At 47.4% G+C, this 17,359-nt stretch overlaps 1 pseudogene; it reads left to right on the forward strand.

The window, feature by feature from the left end:
• The first annotated feature begins 269 nt into the window (after window positions 1-269).
• On the forward strand, window positions 270-16,340 carry LOC142784752 (uncharacterized; annotated as a pseudogene).
• Window positions 16,341-17,359: the final 1,019 nt, after the last annotated feature.

Raw genomic sequence — 17,359 nt, forward strand, 5'->3', positions numbered from 1 at the left:
TGAACCAACTCGGCCAATAAGTCACTCTGATGGATTTAATAATCTCTTGTGCTTTCTCGTAGTTCTATATCACATATCGTAATTGGAGATTTTGTGTGAAACGTCTCCTCTTAATGTTCCTTCTAACTGCGCATTCCACCGTAGCTTATAAACTTCACTGTTTCAGTGCGAGGCCGTCCGGAGGCCCCAAAGAAGTGGAAGTTAGCAGCACGCGCCCACGCGAACGCATCACCCGCTTTGCGTTCACAGTTTGGGGACTCTTCTCAGAAATGGCGTCAGGCCCTCGTCAAAGCAAGACCACAGACGACTGCTCCGCAGGAGGTACTCCACTGCGAAGACCAGAAAGCGCTGCGCCATGCAGATCACACCAGCGGTTTTCTGGGGGCCCTTTTCAGCAGGGAGTTTGCTTTTCCGCCGGCGGAAGTAGTGAGACGGTCTCGCAGGTGGCATCATCGTCTTCAACGCAAGGCCTTCCAAAGCACGATACAGCGGCGGCGCGTGTCGAATTCGGAAGCGTATCGCACCCAAGCAGCCGGCAATGGAGCGTCGTCAGCAGCTTACGCGACGTGCGCAGATTGTCGCCGGTGTATCCGAGCGAAGAAGACCGCTGCAGCCCGCACAGCATGAGCCGCCTCTTCTCGCAGTCCACGTTTGGTTACGAGTTCGACCAGGCGTCGCTGTCACACCGCGTCAGCTCCATAGCCGAAGACCGGCAGAGGTGCGCTGATGTGGGTCCCTGCCAACGGTACGCGCTGATGATGTTCTTGGTTGCGGTGCTGGTGGCCTGCTTCACCGCGGTCGTGGTGGACATGCGATGGACCGCGCTCTCCCGCAACCATTGGGCGCAGCTCTTGGTAGACCCGAACCTTCCCATGGTTGTATCGCCAGTCGAGGGCAACGCGTCAGTGCAGAGAACCACGTACCTCTTGCGGACTTCAATGACCACAGGCGAGTCGTCATCCAGTGCTGAGGAAAGAGCGATCCTCTACGAATGGATGACCGTGTGCGGTATCGACGATAATGTAACGGTTGCATCTGATGTGCAAGAAGAAACCACCGTACTGACCATGATAGTCACGCAACCACAATCAAGCGAGGAAAATATAACAAGAGGAATGTACAGTACCGTAGCACCGACTCAAACTTCTGCGTCTCTGCCACGGCAGCCCTCGACCACGAAGCGTCGCAGCACGCAATGTCTCGCGGCATTATCACGGGAAGAAGGTTTCCATTCGAGGCGGAACGTCTTGTCGGCACCGATACGTAGACCGGTAAGATTACTGCAACGCTGCCCGCCTTCACAGCTGCGCCCTTTAATATTGATGTCATTCAATAAACTAAAACTACCAATCGCTTAGAAAAAAAGAAGCCACAGGAAAATCGAGACAGCCAAAGTAAGAGGGTCTATGGTCAATCAACGCAGGACAGGGCTGGTTGCTGTGTGAAATCCTTTGTCTTGTAGCAGGCGTAGAATTTTAATCCATGCGATTACTTACAGGAGATATTATATAAGTAGTAATAGTTTAGCTAAATACAAAAAAAGACGTGCAACCAAGGCGGATGAAGTCGATGGAACAGGAAAGCTTGTACCACGTTTTTCCATAGGGGTTACGCCGTGTTTTTTCAATAATTCTTGTATTTCAGTGACCATGTACTAACTAGTACACCAAGATATATTACAGAAACTTTAGGCAAGACGTCGGTACTTGTAGAAAGTGATGGTTAGGGGACATCTGTGTGGTTTCGTGCACCGCAAGCGCTTACAGTGTTCGGCCACTGACTCGAATGTCGCAGGTTTGATGCAGGCTAAAATGGTGGCATTTTGTTGGAGACAAAGTGATAGAAGTTGGTGTACCGTGTGAAATTGGTTCCGTGAACGTTAAAGAGACCCAGATAGGTGGTCGAAGCCCAGATATTAAGATTCTTATGTTGCATTAGGTGTTCCCAATAAACTTCGCTTGTGGATGCTTCGTAAACATCGGTCTCATTCTAGCAGGAGCAAAAAGAATGCTCGAACACAATAAAAAAACGTTGTCTTGTACCTTTCGCAGACAAAGCACAAGTGCGGCCTGGCCTTCTACACGTATTGTTTGACGTTCCTGCACGAGGCCTACTACCGCCACACGACGCGCTCGTGTGTGCGCACTCTGGTGGACGACGTGCACGTCTGCAATCACTCGCCGAACAGGTTCAGCTCGCGCAGTGAGTGCGAGAAGAAATGTGTCCACACCCACGTGACATCGGATGCCTGCTTCGAGAAGACCCTATTCTCCTGGTGTAACAGGTGCGTGCCTTAGTAATAAATCGTTTATACCAAAGAGGGCAAATAACCCGCCACTGCCAGTTAATGAACTACTTGGTGGCTTTTTATGGCCTCATCTAGCGTTATATGCACAATGTGCGATGAAGAAAATTAGTCGCGAAAGCGGAAACAAAAAAATGATATGGTTCTTATGAACTCTATAGCATTCAAGATGCACACAGCGAAGTGGTGTATAACACCATTCGATGTCAAGATCATTCGTACTTAGCTGTAGATCGTTGCAGAAGACGCGTTTTAGACATGTATTATTCAAAATTACTTTTTTGATTGATTGATTGGTAACATCCCAAAACCACCATATGATTATGAGAGACACTGTAGTAGGGGGCTCCGGAAATTTCGACCACCTGGGGTTCCTCAACGTGCACCCAAACCTGAGCACACGGGCCTACATCATCTCCGCCTCCATCGGAAATGCACCCGCCGCAGCCGGGATTTGATCCCGTGACCTGTGGGTTAGCAGCCGAGTACCTTTGCCACTAGACCACTGCGGTGGGGCTAAAATTACTTCTTTGGGAAGGTGTACTGCATAATTGGGTGTTTAAAGGAGGCACTTCACTGTACAGGTGCTAAAATGTTACTGAATTTGATATTAAGACTGCCAACATAAAATAAAGAAATCACAAGGATGGGCTCTGATTGTCTACTGACTATTCAATGCAAGTAATCAAGCAGAACTTTCTTCCTACGAGTCGGTAAGGTTGAGTTGCTCTATCCTCCTCTGTTTTCGATACGAATGACTTAGAACACGAAATATAAACGTCTGTTCTATGATTTCAATTATCGCACTCAGTCTTGCATTCTTTGCCTTTGTTTTTCTCATGGGCCTGATTGTCATTTTTCTGTTATAGCTTCGTGCGCTGCTTATATGGTCCCTCCTGCAAAGGCTTTATGATGGTCTTTGGAATTGGTGAATAAATAAAAGAAATTAGGATGGAACATGGTACAGCTCAAAACCCTGAATGACTGCTTATCCTATAAGTAGATGACGGCTGCGCTTTCGAGCGCTTTTGTGCATTAGACGGTTGGATGACAGCCGGCCCGAGGAAAACAAAGGACAGCCTTTTCGCGCATGCATATATTTTGTGCTAATTATGATGTGCTGTGTTCACCTTTCTTCACAAGTTCACCAGTCGGCACCTTCTTTGCTTCTGTGCATATTTTTTCTTTCGAATAGACAAGATATCAAGTCCAGTTGGTGGGTTTTCGATGGTCAGCGATGTCGGCCGTGGGACTTTCTCATGGGCCGATGCCCAAGCTCGGACGAGAGCGACATCTTCGGAAGCCTGGACGAATGTGTGGATCGCTGCTCATCGCCCCAGCTTCTGGGTGATAGCGATCGCCAGGGAAAGTGTAGGGGACCCGGAGACGGAGTCCCGTGTGACTCCAATGTCCTGCGGTTCCCGTTCTTTGCCGACGTGTCGCCCGGCGCTGACGGTCACGTGCGATGCGTCCGCGCATCGGCGGTGACTCTGCTGACGCACCGCTGCCTCATCGGCTCCAACCGGTTCTCCTCTGACGAAGCCTGCAAGCGAGCGTGTGTGGACGGCGCTACGCTGCGGCGAAGACTGAAAGAAGAGGATGTATAATGAAGTGGCTTTTCATCTTATTTGGAACCGTTGTTTTGCCTTCACATCTGAGTTACACTTCTTGTAACAACTATTCCCTTTATATGAAGGACTACTTTGTTACTTACTAACAGAAGAAATACTGCCTATAAACAAAAAGGACAGGTGCTAGAACGAGGCTGGTGCCTCTCTCTTTAACAGGTGTCTATTTTTGTGCCACCAGTGATAATGACACAACGACTAGCTAGCCGAAGTAATCACTGTTAGGTCGTGGTATCGCATTCCTGGATAGGTTTCTTAACCCCTTAATAGTTTTTGGATGAGCCCAGCTCGTCCTTGCCAGACTGTGCCCAAACTGTTTGGGACGAGTGGCTCGTCCACTTGAAATATATCTCTACGAGCATTTTGAATAAGGCTCGGTCGCTGCTTAGTTCATGGTTGCAATGCTAGAAAAAAGTAGCAAATTGATGATGGTATGTGGGGTTTAACGTCTCAAAACCACCATATGATTATGAGAGACGTGTAGTGGATCTGGGAATTCAGACCACCTGGGGTTCTTTAATGCGCACCCAAATCTGAGCACACGGGCCTACAACATTTCCGCCTCCATCGGAAATGCAGCCGCCGCCACCGGGATTTTATCTTGCGAGCTGTGGGTCAGCAGCCGAGTACCTTAGTCACTAGACCACCGTGACGGGTCAAGTAGCAAATTGGGCTACTTGGTGCAAACTCATTAAGATCAGCACCCCCCCCCCCAAAAAAAAAAAGTCACGAAAACACTATTAAGTAGGTGGTACAAGTGCTGTCTAACAAGTGAATGAATAAATTTTAGTTTAAATCCGGTAATTTCGTTCGTGCGAGATGGGCGAAGAGAGGATTAACTTCTGTAATTTCCCTCTACGTCGATTATGACGGTGGTGCCTCAGGAGACAGCTTGAAGTCCTTGGACCTAGGCGGCAACTTAGGCTTGCCGGACGGCCCTTAAGTCCCTGAATATTTTTAGGAAAGCATCGCCATTCTTTTAACCAAGCCGCCGCGCCGCGCACCCTCCTCTCCCGCCTCTCGCCTCTCAGGTCACCACAAACATCGTACGTGTTATCAGAGTTACATTGCATTCTTGATAGGAAAGTGACGCGAGGCGTGGTATAGGGACAGTGGCTGCACCGTGAACGTTGTAGAGAGGATTAAAAAAAAGGCCTTATGAACACTTGGGATAGGAGGGCTGGACACTTTGAAGAGGATATAGAGGCGAGTGATTATCTCAGAGTTTGTCCCTGCCTGACATGCGTCGCGCGCGAAGGGAGCGGCCGCAGCGATATTAGCTTCTCCGGCACACCCCCAAAGAATGTGCCGCGATGTGGCACTTTCCCCGCTCACTCTACAAGCGTCCGTCGGGCATAGGCCTGAATAACACAGGCGTAGGATCGCAGGGCTGGGGTACGTATTTGTTTGCAACTATCTCGGAGTTGCGGCCTGTCTTTTCTTCAATTTTTTGTGTGGTGGTGGGTATATGCGTCTTTCGTCTGCACTGTTGTGTAATGTCGTTGAATGGTGTCAGGCGATCACGCCACGACCACTCCGCTTGTTTTTCTTGTGTTGATAATGTCAACGCCGTGCTCTCGGAGGTGAAGACGGCCACCGAATCGGCCACGGTTTGGTGGCCGATTCAGTGGCCGACAGCATACGAGAGACTGGTCCCCTTAAGCGATTCGCACTTAACACACTTTCGCAAGATGCCACTTCTGGTCTTCTCGTGAGGACTTCGGCACGTGGTTAGGTGGCGTGTGCAGCAATGCATCGTGACCCCTGAACATGAAATCATGCCACTCCATTCGTTCTTCAACAGTAAGGTTTAGACCACTAAAGCAACTGCTATACTCTGAGATGTAAAAGTATGGCATGAGATTTGCTCTAGCTAACGTGGTGAACGTATCAAGTGTATCACGCAGTAACGTGGTGCAGTCGCACGGTCTGGTTTATCCAGTCTAAATATGTATCAAATGCGTTGGGCGCTCAATTTTTTTTCAAATGGGTGTACAATGTGAAATAAAAACATTTGTAACATACACAGCGTTGCCTGATGTTATAAGGAAAATATTCATGGGTGTTTAGGAAAGCATAATAATAAACTCCAAAATAAGTCAGCTCTAAAAGTGTTGCTCGTGCCTAATTGAATGTTAGTTTTATGTTTCTTTGTTTTCTTTCATGGTGCACAAATTTCTCAACACTGTTGATCAAAGTTCTGTTGTGACTGGGCAGCAAGTGCCCAATGAATTGCGTCACTGTAGCTAAGACAAATTTCTAATAAGAAAAATTGTGCTTCCTTTCTATGTTACATTGAGAACTTGTGAATGATCACGAAAGTGCATGTCACAGGATAAGAAGCTCCTCTCAACAAATGATGAAGCTGAAGTTTAGTAAACTCCTTGGTTGAATTTGTCGTGGAAGCATGATGACGTTAGAAGCACCCATCTATACGTCTTGCACTTGCACGACTTCAGGATGACTACCGGCATTGTGAAATAAAACATTATCTGCTCATTCGCAAAGATTTCGGCTAATTGTGTAGGCTGTAACTATTCGTGACAAGGGTCCTTTTTACCTTGGCAAAGCGGACGGCGCATTATAAAACTCGACGTCCTCGCTATCCAGAGTATCGAAATTTGTTCGGAGAGATTCTGCTAAAAAAAGTCAGTTTTGCATTATGGAGATCGAATTCGGTCATCTTAAGTGTCGTAATAAAATAAGTTAGACTGGTTGGTTCATGCTAAGGTTAGCGTAATGACGCAGCTCTTGGTGAAGAAAAAAAAACACAATAAGAACAGTTGTTTGAGTTTATCGTCGCTAAAGCACTATATGAATGCGAGAGATGCCGTAGTGGAGCGCTCGGAATATTTCACTTTCTGGAGTTCTTCAACGCGGAACTAAATCAAAGCACGCAGGCCTTAATTAGGCATTTTATCTTACATCGAAAATGCGGCCGCCGTGACTGGAATTCGATCCTACGACCTGCTGGTAAAACATAAGACAGGACAGCAAGAATTCTGCGTCGAGAAAAAAAACGCAATTTATTCAAAGCGTGGATTTACATAAATTTATGTGCATGATTAAAACAATACAATGTTTTAGGAAGCGCTGCAGGCTATCAAGAAAGCACGCAGTCTGATGGCTACTCTTGAAGTTTTTGAGGAGAGCTTGCTTGCGACTGGTGACAAGTGATGCTCGTATTTGCGTGTGCCTGGTGTGGAGCTCAGCGCCGTGCGTGGCGTCGCCGTGATGCGTACGGAGCTGAGCTGAGCAATGGGATAATGTCACGGCTTCACCGTGACGCATCCCTATTGGTTGCCCGCGTAGCGCAATGAACCATGACCCACTACGTGAAAACATCTCGTCGCTCACAGAGCCAGCGCTATCCCCAACATTGTGGTCACGAGGAATGCAAGACACCATCCCACAAATCTGTACACAACTGAACGAAAAACCACGCTATATCAATCCCGTCGTGAGGCACTGCATGACGTGCTCTCTTCCCCATGACCGCAAAGCACATGTGAAGGCTAGACGATGAGTGAGAGCAGGAAAGGGTTAACTGAGAGGGCGGTGAATGGCTGAATCGGGCGCATCTGGCTGACATTGATAAAATTGAGGAGGCGCTACACTTGGAAGCGCATGACCACAGATAGATGCCCTTCGCTTGCGGTCTACAGACTTCTACAGAGGGGTTTCAGTGCCTCCATGTTGATGCATACGAAAACGGCAGAATTAGAGCATCCGTTGTATCCTTGCATAATAATTCACATCACACTCGGTAACGAGGAAGCGGATAAAGTGGCCAGAGGGTTAGTGAACGGGGTCGCGCTTTCATTGGAATCGGGCTCCCCGATAGGAGAGGCAGCGACCTCCTATAACAAACTTACGAATATGTATAAAGATGACAGGAGATTATATCCCATACCACACAGCAACCTCGCAAGAGCGCAGACCACTATCCTTTTCCGAATTCAAACGAACAGCCTAACCACTCCTCACCGCTTAGCGATATTCACAGATGGAGAGGTTGACTCAACATGCAAAAATTGTGACAAAAATGTCATAGCAAACCAAAGTCACATCATCTGGGAATGCGAGGACCTTTACCACCCCGTGAGTTTCTGCCAGTTCCCTCCGAAACGACGAGGGAGACCTTAATACGGTCCCCCGACAAAAAACTGCTGAAAGCAGTGATTGCGTGGGCACAAGGGGTCGCCGCAGACAATCGGCCAGCTCGAAACCCATGCAAGTTCTTTTAATAAAGTTGTATCCTCCTGGTCCTCTACAGCTCAGGGTGATGGTGCCCACATGTCTAAGATAAGGTAGTCTATAAGAAAGTCTAGACATAGAAAACAAATTTATTTAAAAAGAAAAAAACCCTGGTCCGGGCCTACTAAAAAAAGCCTATCCATCAGACGGACCTAGAAGTTGCAAATGATGGAACAGTGTCTTCATGATGTCCGGTGAGGAGTCCACCAGCCACTCCTCCAGGGTCGCAGGTCTTAAGTTCATAGGTATGTGCTTGAGGCTCTCGGCCAAGGCTGCCCGACCACCCGGACAATCCCACAGAACGTGAGCATTATCCGGGAAGCTACCACATGTGATGCAAGCAGATGATCCGTCTTTTCTTTGTATGTAGTGTTGAATGTGTGGTGTCATTAAAGAGTGAGTTTGGGCAGGCCTTATCTGGGATGCCTCGCGTCTCGTCATGGAATGAGGAGGATCGGGATAAACTCTGAGATTGTTGCACTTCTCATCTAATCATACGCGCCTCTCTAAACGTGCCATAGCAAGTAATTCGGTGCGTTTCAGTGAATCCGGCCACCACAGAGGAGGGCCTGGGAGATTTACGCAGGACATGACGTGTGCCACTTCATTCCCTTGGATCCCCGATTGACCAGGTATCCACTGTATACAAACACGTAACGAAGGGTGGTCAGCTAAGTGCTTCATAAGTTTGTTGTAATGCGCGTGTGGAATGTCACCTGTCGCGAAGGCTCGACAGGCAGCTTGGCTATCTGTGCGTATCAGTAAATTACGGGCATTTGGATTGGACATGGTAACTGCTTCCACTATGGCCGTGATTTCTGCAATGCATTACGTACTAATGTTGTAATGGAAGTCCCATGACAGTGGTAGTCCATCGGAAGCTATTCCCGTTCGAAAGCCCTCGCCGGTATGAGACGGAGATGCATCCGTGTACAGGATCCACTCTCTTGTGGTTTCTTGGAGATGTTGTACTCGTGATTTACGTCGTCATGTTTGGTTATCTCGAACCATGTGCCGCGGAACTGGTTCGACGGTGATCTGGTCGAGCGTCGCCCAAGGGGGCCGGGTTGCTTCAAATGTGACAGGTGCAGATATGTAGAAGCCTAATTCACGAAGCAGGGCGTATCCTTGTGCGGAATGTTTGAGGCGCGTGAATTGTGCTTCACGGTGAATTTGGGCCAACTCATCAAGTTTTGGTAGGATCGCAGTTCCTTGAACCCTATCAGACTTTGCATAATGAGGGGTACCCAGTATCGTGCAAGAAATCTGACGAAGCAGGGTCTCGAGCTTCGATTTCCGGGTCTTGGTGATGTCACTATATGGATATTGATACATGACACGGGGAATAGCTAAAGCTAGGGTCATGTGCCTGGGTTGGTGTTCTTTGATGCCTCTCAACTTTCGCGTTGTGCGTTTCAAAAGACGGTGTACTTGCTGTAACTGCTGTATTGTATGTCGGAGCCACTCCTTTGACTTGCCGTAATCTTGCAACCAGAAGCCTAGCACTTTGATGCAGGGCTTCCTGGGAATAGGGTCATTTTGTGTGGAGAGTGTAACGAGTTGCCGGTCTTCGTGAGCGTTTGGAAGCTACCCATTTGTTACGACGATAAACTCAGATTTGGCACTGGAAAGAGTGAGCCCTCTTTCTTCAAGGTATCGAGAAGTCGTGTCAATGGCCGACTGCAGCGTGTGTTGTATTTCTGATGGGGAACCCCTTCCGGCCCAAAGGTTGATGTCATCCACATATATTGCTATTTTTCAATCCTGGCGCCACCCACTGTTTGCGTGAAGTGATCATATGTCTGGCGTAGGCTTACTCCAGCATACGAGTGCATTCCAGTTGCGAGCATAATCATGCCTGCAACACGCATAGAGTTTCCTAATATACACTAGAAGAAACTATTTCCTAATATACACTAGAAGAAACTCTGGCGCTAGTGTCTATTGGAGCTGCAACGCAAGGCGCCTCAGTGAGCATGGGAACGATGGGTGGTATACACATTTGTCTAATCTTCGTACTTCGGGACTGCTTTTGGCTCCGTGTGTGTTCGTGTGCCTTGAAGCTGTTTTCTTACGAAACAAAAATGAGCAAATGTTCAGCGCTGGCACTTAACCACTTTATTTTTTTAGACTTACCTTTCCGAATCCCGCCACAAAGTTCAAAAGGGGTGAATCTTTCTTTCAAAACAAAACTGAAACACAGCAATAAACGAAGCCGCAAGTATGAGTCGCCGCCCGCAAGTACGAAGACTAGGCAATTTTGTGTACTACCCACCAATTGTCTGTACTACACAGACAATTGTGTGTACTACCCATCAATCTGATGGTCACTGAACGATCGCAGCGCCAGAGTCCCCTCTAGTTAATTTCGGGAAACTATATGGCAACACACACTCCGGATCTGCCTCCATCGCGTGTAGTGGCACATGTAGGGGTAAATTACCGAGTATAGGACAAGATCCTATGTAAATGTAAGGGTCAGCCAGTCCCAAACCCTGAGCACACTCTCGAGACCATCGTTTATCACCGAGGGGGCGAAAATACAAATGTTCTTGGGGTAGAGAGGAAGGGGGGGGGGGCACGCGCCGGCCTGGTGCGCCACCCCGTAACTATGCCACCGTTTACCACCCCTAAATAAAAACGAGGGAAAACAAGTTCCAGCGGTTATGAAGGCCTGAAGAGTCGTCGAGCAAGGAATGGTGCTGCAGCCACAGCTTGACCCAGACAGTCTTTATTATAGGCAGCAAATCTTTATTTTTAGCAGAAATGTTAAGAGATAGACGCTCATAAATACGTAAAGAAAACGATTGTGGTGCTGACAAAGACGTGTTGTCTAAACGCGGGCTCTAGCAACAAACCTTGTTTGGCGACTACGAATTATGTTTTTCTAGAGAAAACTTGAAGGCCGTGCTGCAGGAACCATGGGTCTTCTCTCGGCTTTATTTTCAGCACTTCACTGCACGCATGAACATCCGGCAGATGGAGCCGTAAACAAAGAGTTGGAACTGGGATCACCCACACTAAAACACATCGCTGAAAACTTCTGCATCTGTGCCATAGATGCCTGGATGCAAGGCCGTATTTTTATTTTTGTGCATCTGCATACCATGCGGCTACAATGCACGTCAAAACTGCTGCGTGCCTTCAGGAGCGGCCGAAATTGTTGTCATAGATGAGTGCGGCTGTTGCAGTTGAGCTATAGATTGGTGAATCATATCCAGGGCAAGACCGATTTGCGAACCCTGAGGACCCTCCCCACGATGGCTGCTGGTTCTGTCGAACTGTGTGCTGCTGTCGCTGTACGGGTTGCTGTTGCTGCTGCTGCACCATGAGTCGAGGGTGGTGCCTGCGAGTTGTCATGTAGGTGGGCAGTTATTCTAGGTCTGTTTTTTACCTCGACAACGTCAGAGAGCTCGTTTCGCAGATATGTTGTCGTCGGCGTGAATGGTGGTGAGTGAAAAATTATCTTGTGCGCGACTGAAAAATAAGAAAAATGCAAATAAAATAGAATAATTTAAACATTCCGAGTCTGAGGAACATGTAGATTGAACCCTAGCTACCACGAAGCCACGATATATGTTGAAACAGTTTAAAAAATGAACATGAATTTCGTGCAGATGAAAGGAGTTGACGCATCATATATATTTCGTGGAAGAAGCGTAAGATCACGCCAGCCATCAAAAGTTGTGGATTGTGCAAATAGTGGGTGTTTTAAAAGCCAGCACATTACAAAGCGCTTAGACACAGTTAATGATCAACAGCAGAACAATAAACAAAGTGAAGGGTTCACGTGTTGCCTTACGGACCCGTAGGCATTCAACGATACTTTTAAATGGCTAATTTTCAGCGCACAGTCATTAGTTTTCTTACAGCACGGCCAAGGCTTGCACTGAGACCGACGAAGGTTGGCAGTTAAGAAGGCGATGTAAACGAGGCCCTATTAACCCTTCGCAACTTACTCTCAAAGCGGAGGTCAACAGGAGAACCATAAACAAAGTGAACAGCTGCGAAGGGTTCACGTGTTGCCCTACGGATATAGAGGCTAGAAGGTTTTCCTAGTGTCCGGAGCGGGCGTCTCTTACCCCGGCGCTGCTGAAAGCAGTTTGGATGAGTGGAATGGCGGCCGGGTGGTGGCGCTGGGTGTCGGTGGCGCGCTGTCAGCAGCGGCTCGCGCAGCAGTCGAGGGCGCGTAAACGTATACCTTGCTTCGGTGTGGTTAGCACGTGCGTTGTTGGCGTGCTCCTTGTTTCTTCCCTGTGTGCTCAAGACACGATGTGAGGCAGCGTTTTGAACCGTTGTGTGCGCCATAAAGCCATCTAAAAAGGCAAGAACGTGTTTCGTGCCGCTTTGTAAAGGTGGATACAAGTCGTCAACACAAAAGGTATCGTTGTTTCGTGCTTCAACCGACCCTGCTCGCTTGAAGGAATAGGCAAAAAATATCAAGCGGGAGGACAAAGTTTTGGATAACACCTGTGTTGTCCTTTCGCGCCACTTCGATGAACAATTTATCCGAAAAAAGTTTACGCACGTAATCAATGGAGAAACTGTGCAACTTGACCGTGAACGTCCAGCGCTTACAGAGGACGCCGTCCCTAATATATTTCCTGATGCTCCTTCGTATTTCACGAAGCAGGTGCCGAAGAAAAAGAAAGCTAGAGACTTCGGTAACACCGAAGCCGCACCGGCGAAACGAAGTGCTTCCAACACCGACGTTGATGTAGTCGTTGAGATGGATGTCTGCCCGGAGGAAACGCCGCAGCCACCCAAGCTGCTTGGGGACATCATTTTGCCGTCCCCATTGTGCAGCAAGGTTGTCTTGCCAAGTGAGCCTACAGCCCTCTGTTTCGCCTGGCACACAAGCTCAGAACCCGGTGACTTGCGTGTTATGAAACATGTTACGATTTCAGCGTGCACAGAAGCCACTGCGGCGCAGGAAAACTCATTTCTTTGCACCGTGTTCTGCCGCGGCATGAAGACGGATGAACTGCCCGTAAATAACGAGTGTGACGCTGCGGAGGCGCTGAAGAAGGCCGATGGACTGAAAGTTTGCCCAGGATGTGGCATTGAGCCAGTAGCAAGTGGCCAGTGCGTGAAGTTTGGTGCAGCCCACTTCGCAAAGAACTGCCTGGTAACCAGCCCCGACGGCAAACCCTGTTTGCGCTGTAAATACACTCGGAAGCTGGTGCAGAATCACATGTCCAGGCTGAAGAAGAAACGCAGCACAAGCTTCAAACAGCGGTTGGCCAGAAAGTCGCTCGAGTTGTTCCGAACGAAAAGAAAGCTGACAAAGGCACGCAGAAGCCTGGAATATCTTAGGATAATGAACCAGAATATCGCTAGTTCAACCTTGGATGAGAGGATCGAAGGTCTGCCTCCCAAACAACGCCTGTCTGTGAAAACATGCTTTGATGCTGCCTCCAGAAAGTCGACCAGGGGCATGGTGTACGACCAACTCTGGGTTTTGGAGTGTATACTCATGCGCACAAAGAGCCCCAAGCCTTATGAGCACGTGCGGAGGCATGAGATACTGGCTCTGCCCAGAAAGTCCTGTTTAGACCGACACATGGCCAGTTTTAAGAGTTCGTTTGGCTTTGACCCATATAAGCCCAGTGTCCTACATGTAAGACGCTGAGACTTTTCAGTGTAGCTCGAATGTTTTTTTCTGTAAAAAAACGGTAGCAACACCTGAGATGTGTTTATGATTCCCGGTTCTCGTCACATGCAAGTCTAGGTGATCACTGGTGTACAAATAGCTACGTGCTTGCATTCACAAAATGGCTATATCGCGTGCTTGTAGCTGAGCGCCATACCGCAAAAAAACAACATAAGTGATATCGAGTCAAGTTGTTCTTGATGCTGCTGATATTTTTGTTCGTTGTTCGTCAGTTATCGGGTGTGCGGTAGCTCTAGTATGACCGAGATAGGCCCCAATGTTTCTTGTTCGCAGTGTGTCAAACATTGGTGTCCTACATATAGGATGGCTCGAAAACCATTTTTCATTTTTCGAAAGAACTTTTTATCATTGAAAGTCTTATGTTTTTTGAGGTCGTAGAAACAATCATTTCAGAGAAATGAATTAGATTTGTTAATTTTATCAAGTTTGGGCATATATGGGTTAATGCCAGCGTTTTCGAGGCACTGAAGAAGAAGACTGAAGGCATGGGTGCACACAGCTGCCATGGTGGTCTTGTGTTCGACGAAATAAAACTCTCAGAGAACATCAGTGTGAAGACCTCTGGAGAACTGAGCGGCTTTGTGGACCTCGGCCCATTCACTGAAAGCAACGAGACTACAGTGAGTGACCACAGCCTTGCCATCATGTTTCAGCCTTTCCAGGGTGAGTTCTTTGTAGAGCATGTGATGATAGTATAATCTTTTTCACGTTTTGATACTTTATACTTTGGAACTAAATTGTGCTGCACAAGCATTTCTCTTTGCAAAGTTGTTGCACTTAACAAAGCCCTTTTATTTCCTTTTCCAGAAAACTGGACCCAGATCCTAGGGGTTTTCTCTTCCAACGGAAACGTGAAGGCGAACATTCTTTCGAAAATTCTTCTGGAGGCCACAATTCTGGCTGAGAAGTCTGGCCGTTTCGTAGACTACTGGACCAGTGATTGGGCTCCTTGGAATCGCAGTTTATGGAAACTGTTCGGGATCAAAGGTAGGCCAATTTTTATCACGACACTTGTGTTCAATCCCGTTGAGCCTGCTCAGTTGCCCCAAGTAACAAAATTTTCTTACCTCTGCAGCATCTATCAAAGAAATAAAGTGCCAAGTTCCCCATCCAGTGGACGCAACAAGAAGCCTGCATTTTATCTCCGACTTTCCTCATTTGGTCAAATGTGTGCGAAATGCTTTCGTGTCAAAAGGTCTTCAAATTCCAACTGGTCATGCCCATGCTAATGTAATTAAGGAAACATGGAAAGAGGACCAGAATTCTCTAACACTGAAAGTTATGCCACGCATTACCAAGTCTAACGTTCAGCCAAATTCTTTTGAGGAAATGCGGGTGAACTTAGCTTTTCAGTTGTTCAGTGAAGAAGTTCTTAAGGGGATTTTTTTCTATAAAGAACACTTGAGCAAAACATTTCGAGCAGTCCAGCCTACAGAAGAGCTTGTAAAGCTCACGGAGAAGCTGATTTTTGTCATGACATCTAGAACACCATCGAAAGGCTCCGACCAAACTCGCCGAGTGCGCAGTTTCTCGACAATTTCATTGAATTCCTGGCTGAGTGGGAACAACACGCTGCGGAGCATGGTGGCGGGTTTTTGAGTCCAGGAACTGCCTGTGGGCTGCGTGTGACTTTGAAAAGCACGCTGTCACTTCTTTGCTACATGAGTAGCTCTCTTGGTTTTAAATATCTCTTAACGGCAAATTTAAGTCAAGACAAAATGGAAAATGTGTTCGGCATTGTAAGGCAGTCTTTCGGATGCAATGACCACCCATCACCGGAGAAGTTCTTGATAATAATCAACAGTCTGTCATTCTACAGCCTAGCACGGTCCCCTAAGAATGGGAACTCTCCCGAAGAAGTTGTCAGAGCACTTTTGGGGCCATCTGACCTTGGTAGAGAAAAGTCAGTCCACATATCAGCAGTAATTGACGAGATTTTGGATGATGGCAACTTGGAGCGTGCAAAATATGTGTTGCGAACACAAGGGCTGCTTGATCACAAAAGCTGCATTGAAAAGCACAGTGATAGCCGCCCTGTATTTTACATAGCAGGCTATGTTGTGAGAAAATCTCTCAAAAGGTCTTCATGCCTCGAATGCGCTTCTTCTCTTTGTATTTTGCCTGTGCAAGCAGAGTGCAATGATAATGCTTCTTTTACGCGAGAATTTGATCATGCTGGGTTAATTTACCCTTCCAAGCCGGTCGAGGAGCTCGTTGGGAATCTTGAAAACTCCTTTACTGTGTTCTTCAGCAGAAATGAGCTTCATGCTGGAAGCATGATGGACTTTTTGCAGTTTTTGCATGGAGCTCAGCTGAAAGAAGTTGGGTGCAGCGAACACAGAAGGGATGTTACGAGGAACATAATTAAGTTCTATGCCCTGACCCGATTACACTTTTTTGCAAAAGCAAAGAACCTGGAGAGGAGCACTCAGAGGCAAAAGCAAAAACTTCTGAAAATGAGGCGATGCCAATAAAAACGTCTGCAGTTCAGCAAAGTGACCTAGCCTTGTACACGCACCGTCGTGCATACTTTTTTGGAGTGTAAAATGTTCTGTGCCCGTGTGTATTTTTTGTTTTTCGCACGAAAATGTGACTGTTTGTTAAATTATGTATCTATTTCTTGCTTTGCTCCCAAAGATGGGAATGTGTGTTAATTTTCAAAATGTGTGATTTTTGAAGTTTCATTTTGTAACGCTGCAATAAATGCTCATTGACAATCTTGAATTCTGTTATGTTTGGGGTTGTTGTGTGGTAGTTTTTGTATTGGAAACTTCAGCTGTATTTCATAACTCGTTGCTTCCGCTAAGTTCCTAATAGTAGTAATATTTTAATTACTACTTAGGGTGGCTGGAACCACGCGTACAGGGCCGATAAAGGAAAAACTGACCCTTCCACTTGCTGCAGTGGCTTAGTGCATGGCTAAAGCGTTTTGCTGCTGAGCACAAGGAGGCAGGTTTAATTTCTGGCCGCGGCAGCCGCTTTTCTGAGGGAGTTGAAAAGGAAGAACGCCCGTGTGTTCTAGATTTCGGCGCACGTTAAAGATCCCCAGGTGGTCGAAATTAATCGGGAGCGCTCCACGAAGGTGCAGTTTCGGCACGTTAATCCCCGCAATCAAACTACCTCTTCCGATGAGGTTTGCGCACCCAAGCCGTGGTCGCGTAATGTGCGCTTGTCAAGCTCACAAGATCGCCATCGTGAGTGCATGTAATCGCATGTTTGATTATTTTTCGTGTGTCTGCGGAGGACTTGTAGTGAGCGGCCAAAAAAATATGCTGGCACGCGAACAGGCGCACAAAAGCGCGCAGACGCCCACGAGAGTCGCGCGTCAGCGAGCTGTGGTGACATCTACCGTGGATCATTGCAGACTACTTCGCTTCGGCGCGCCCCTTCCTGACACTAGGAAAACTTTTCTAGCCTCTATACTACGGACGCGTAGGGCATTCAACGATACTCTTAAACGGCCGATTTTTTTTCCGCTCACAGTCATTCGTTTTT

The sequence above is a fragment of the Rhipicephalus microplus genome, unplaced genomic scaffold (assembly GCF_043290135.1).
Source record: "Rhipicephalus microplus isolate Deutch F79 unplaced genomic scaffold, USDA_Rmic scaffold_15, whole genome shotgun sequence".
Lineage (NCBI taxonomy): Eukaryota > Metazoa > Arthropoda > Arachnida > Ixodida > Ixodidae > Rhipicephalus > Rhipicephalus microplus.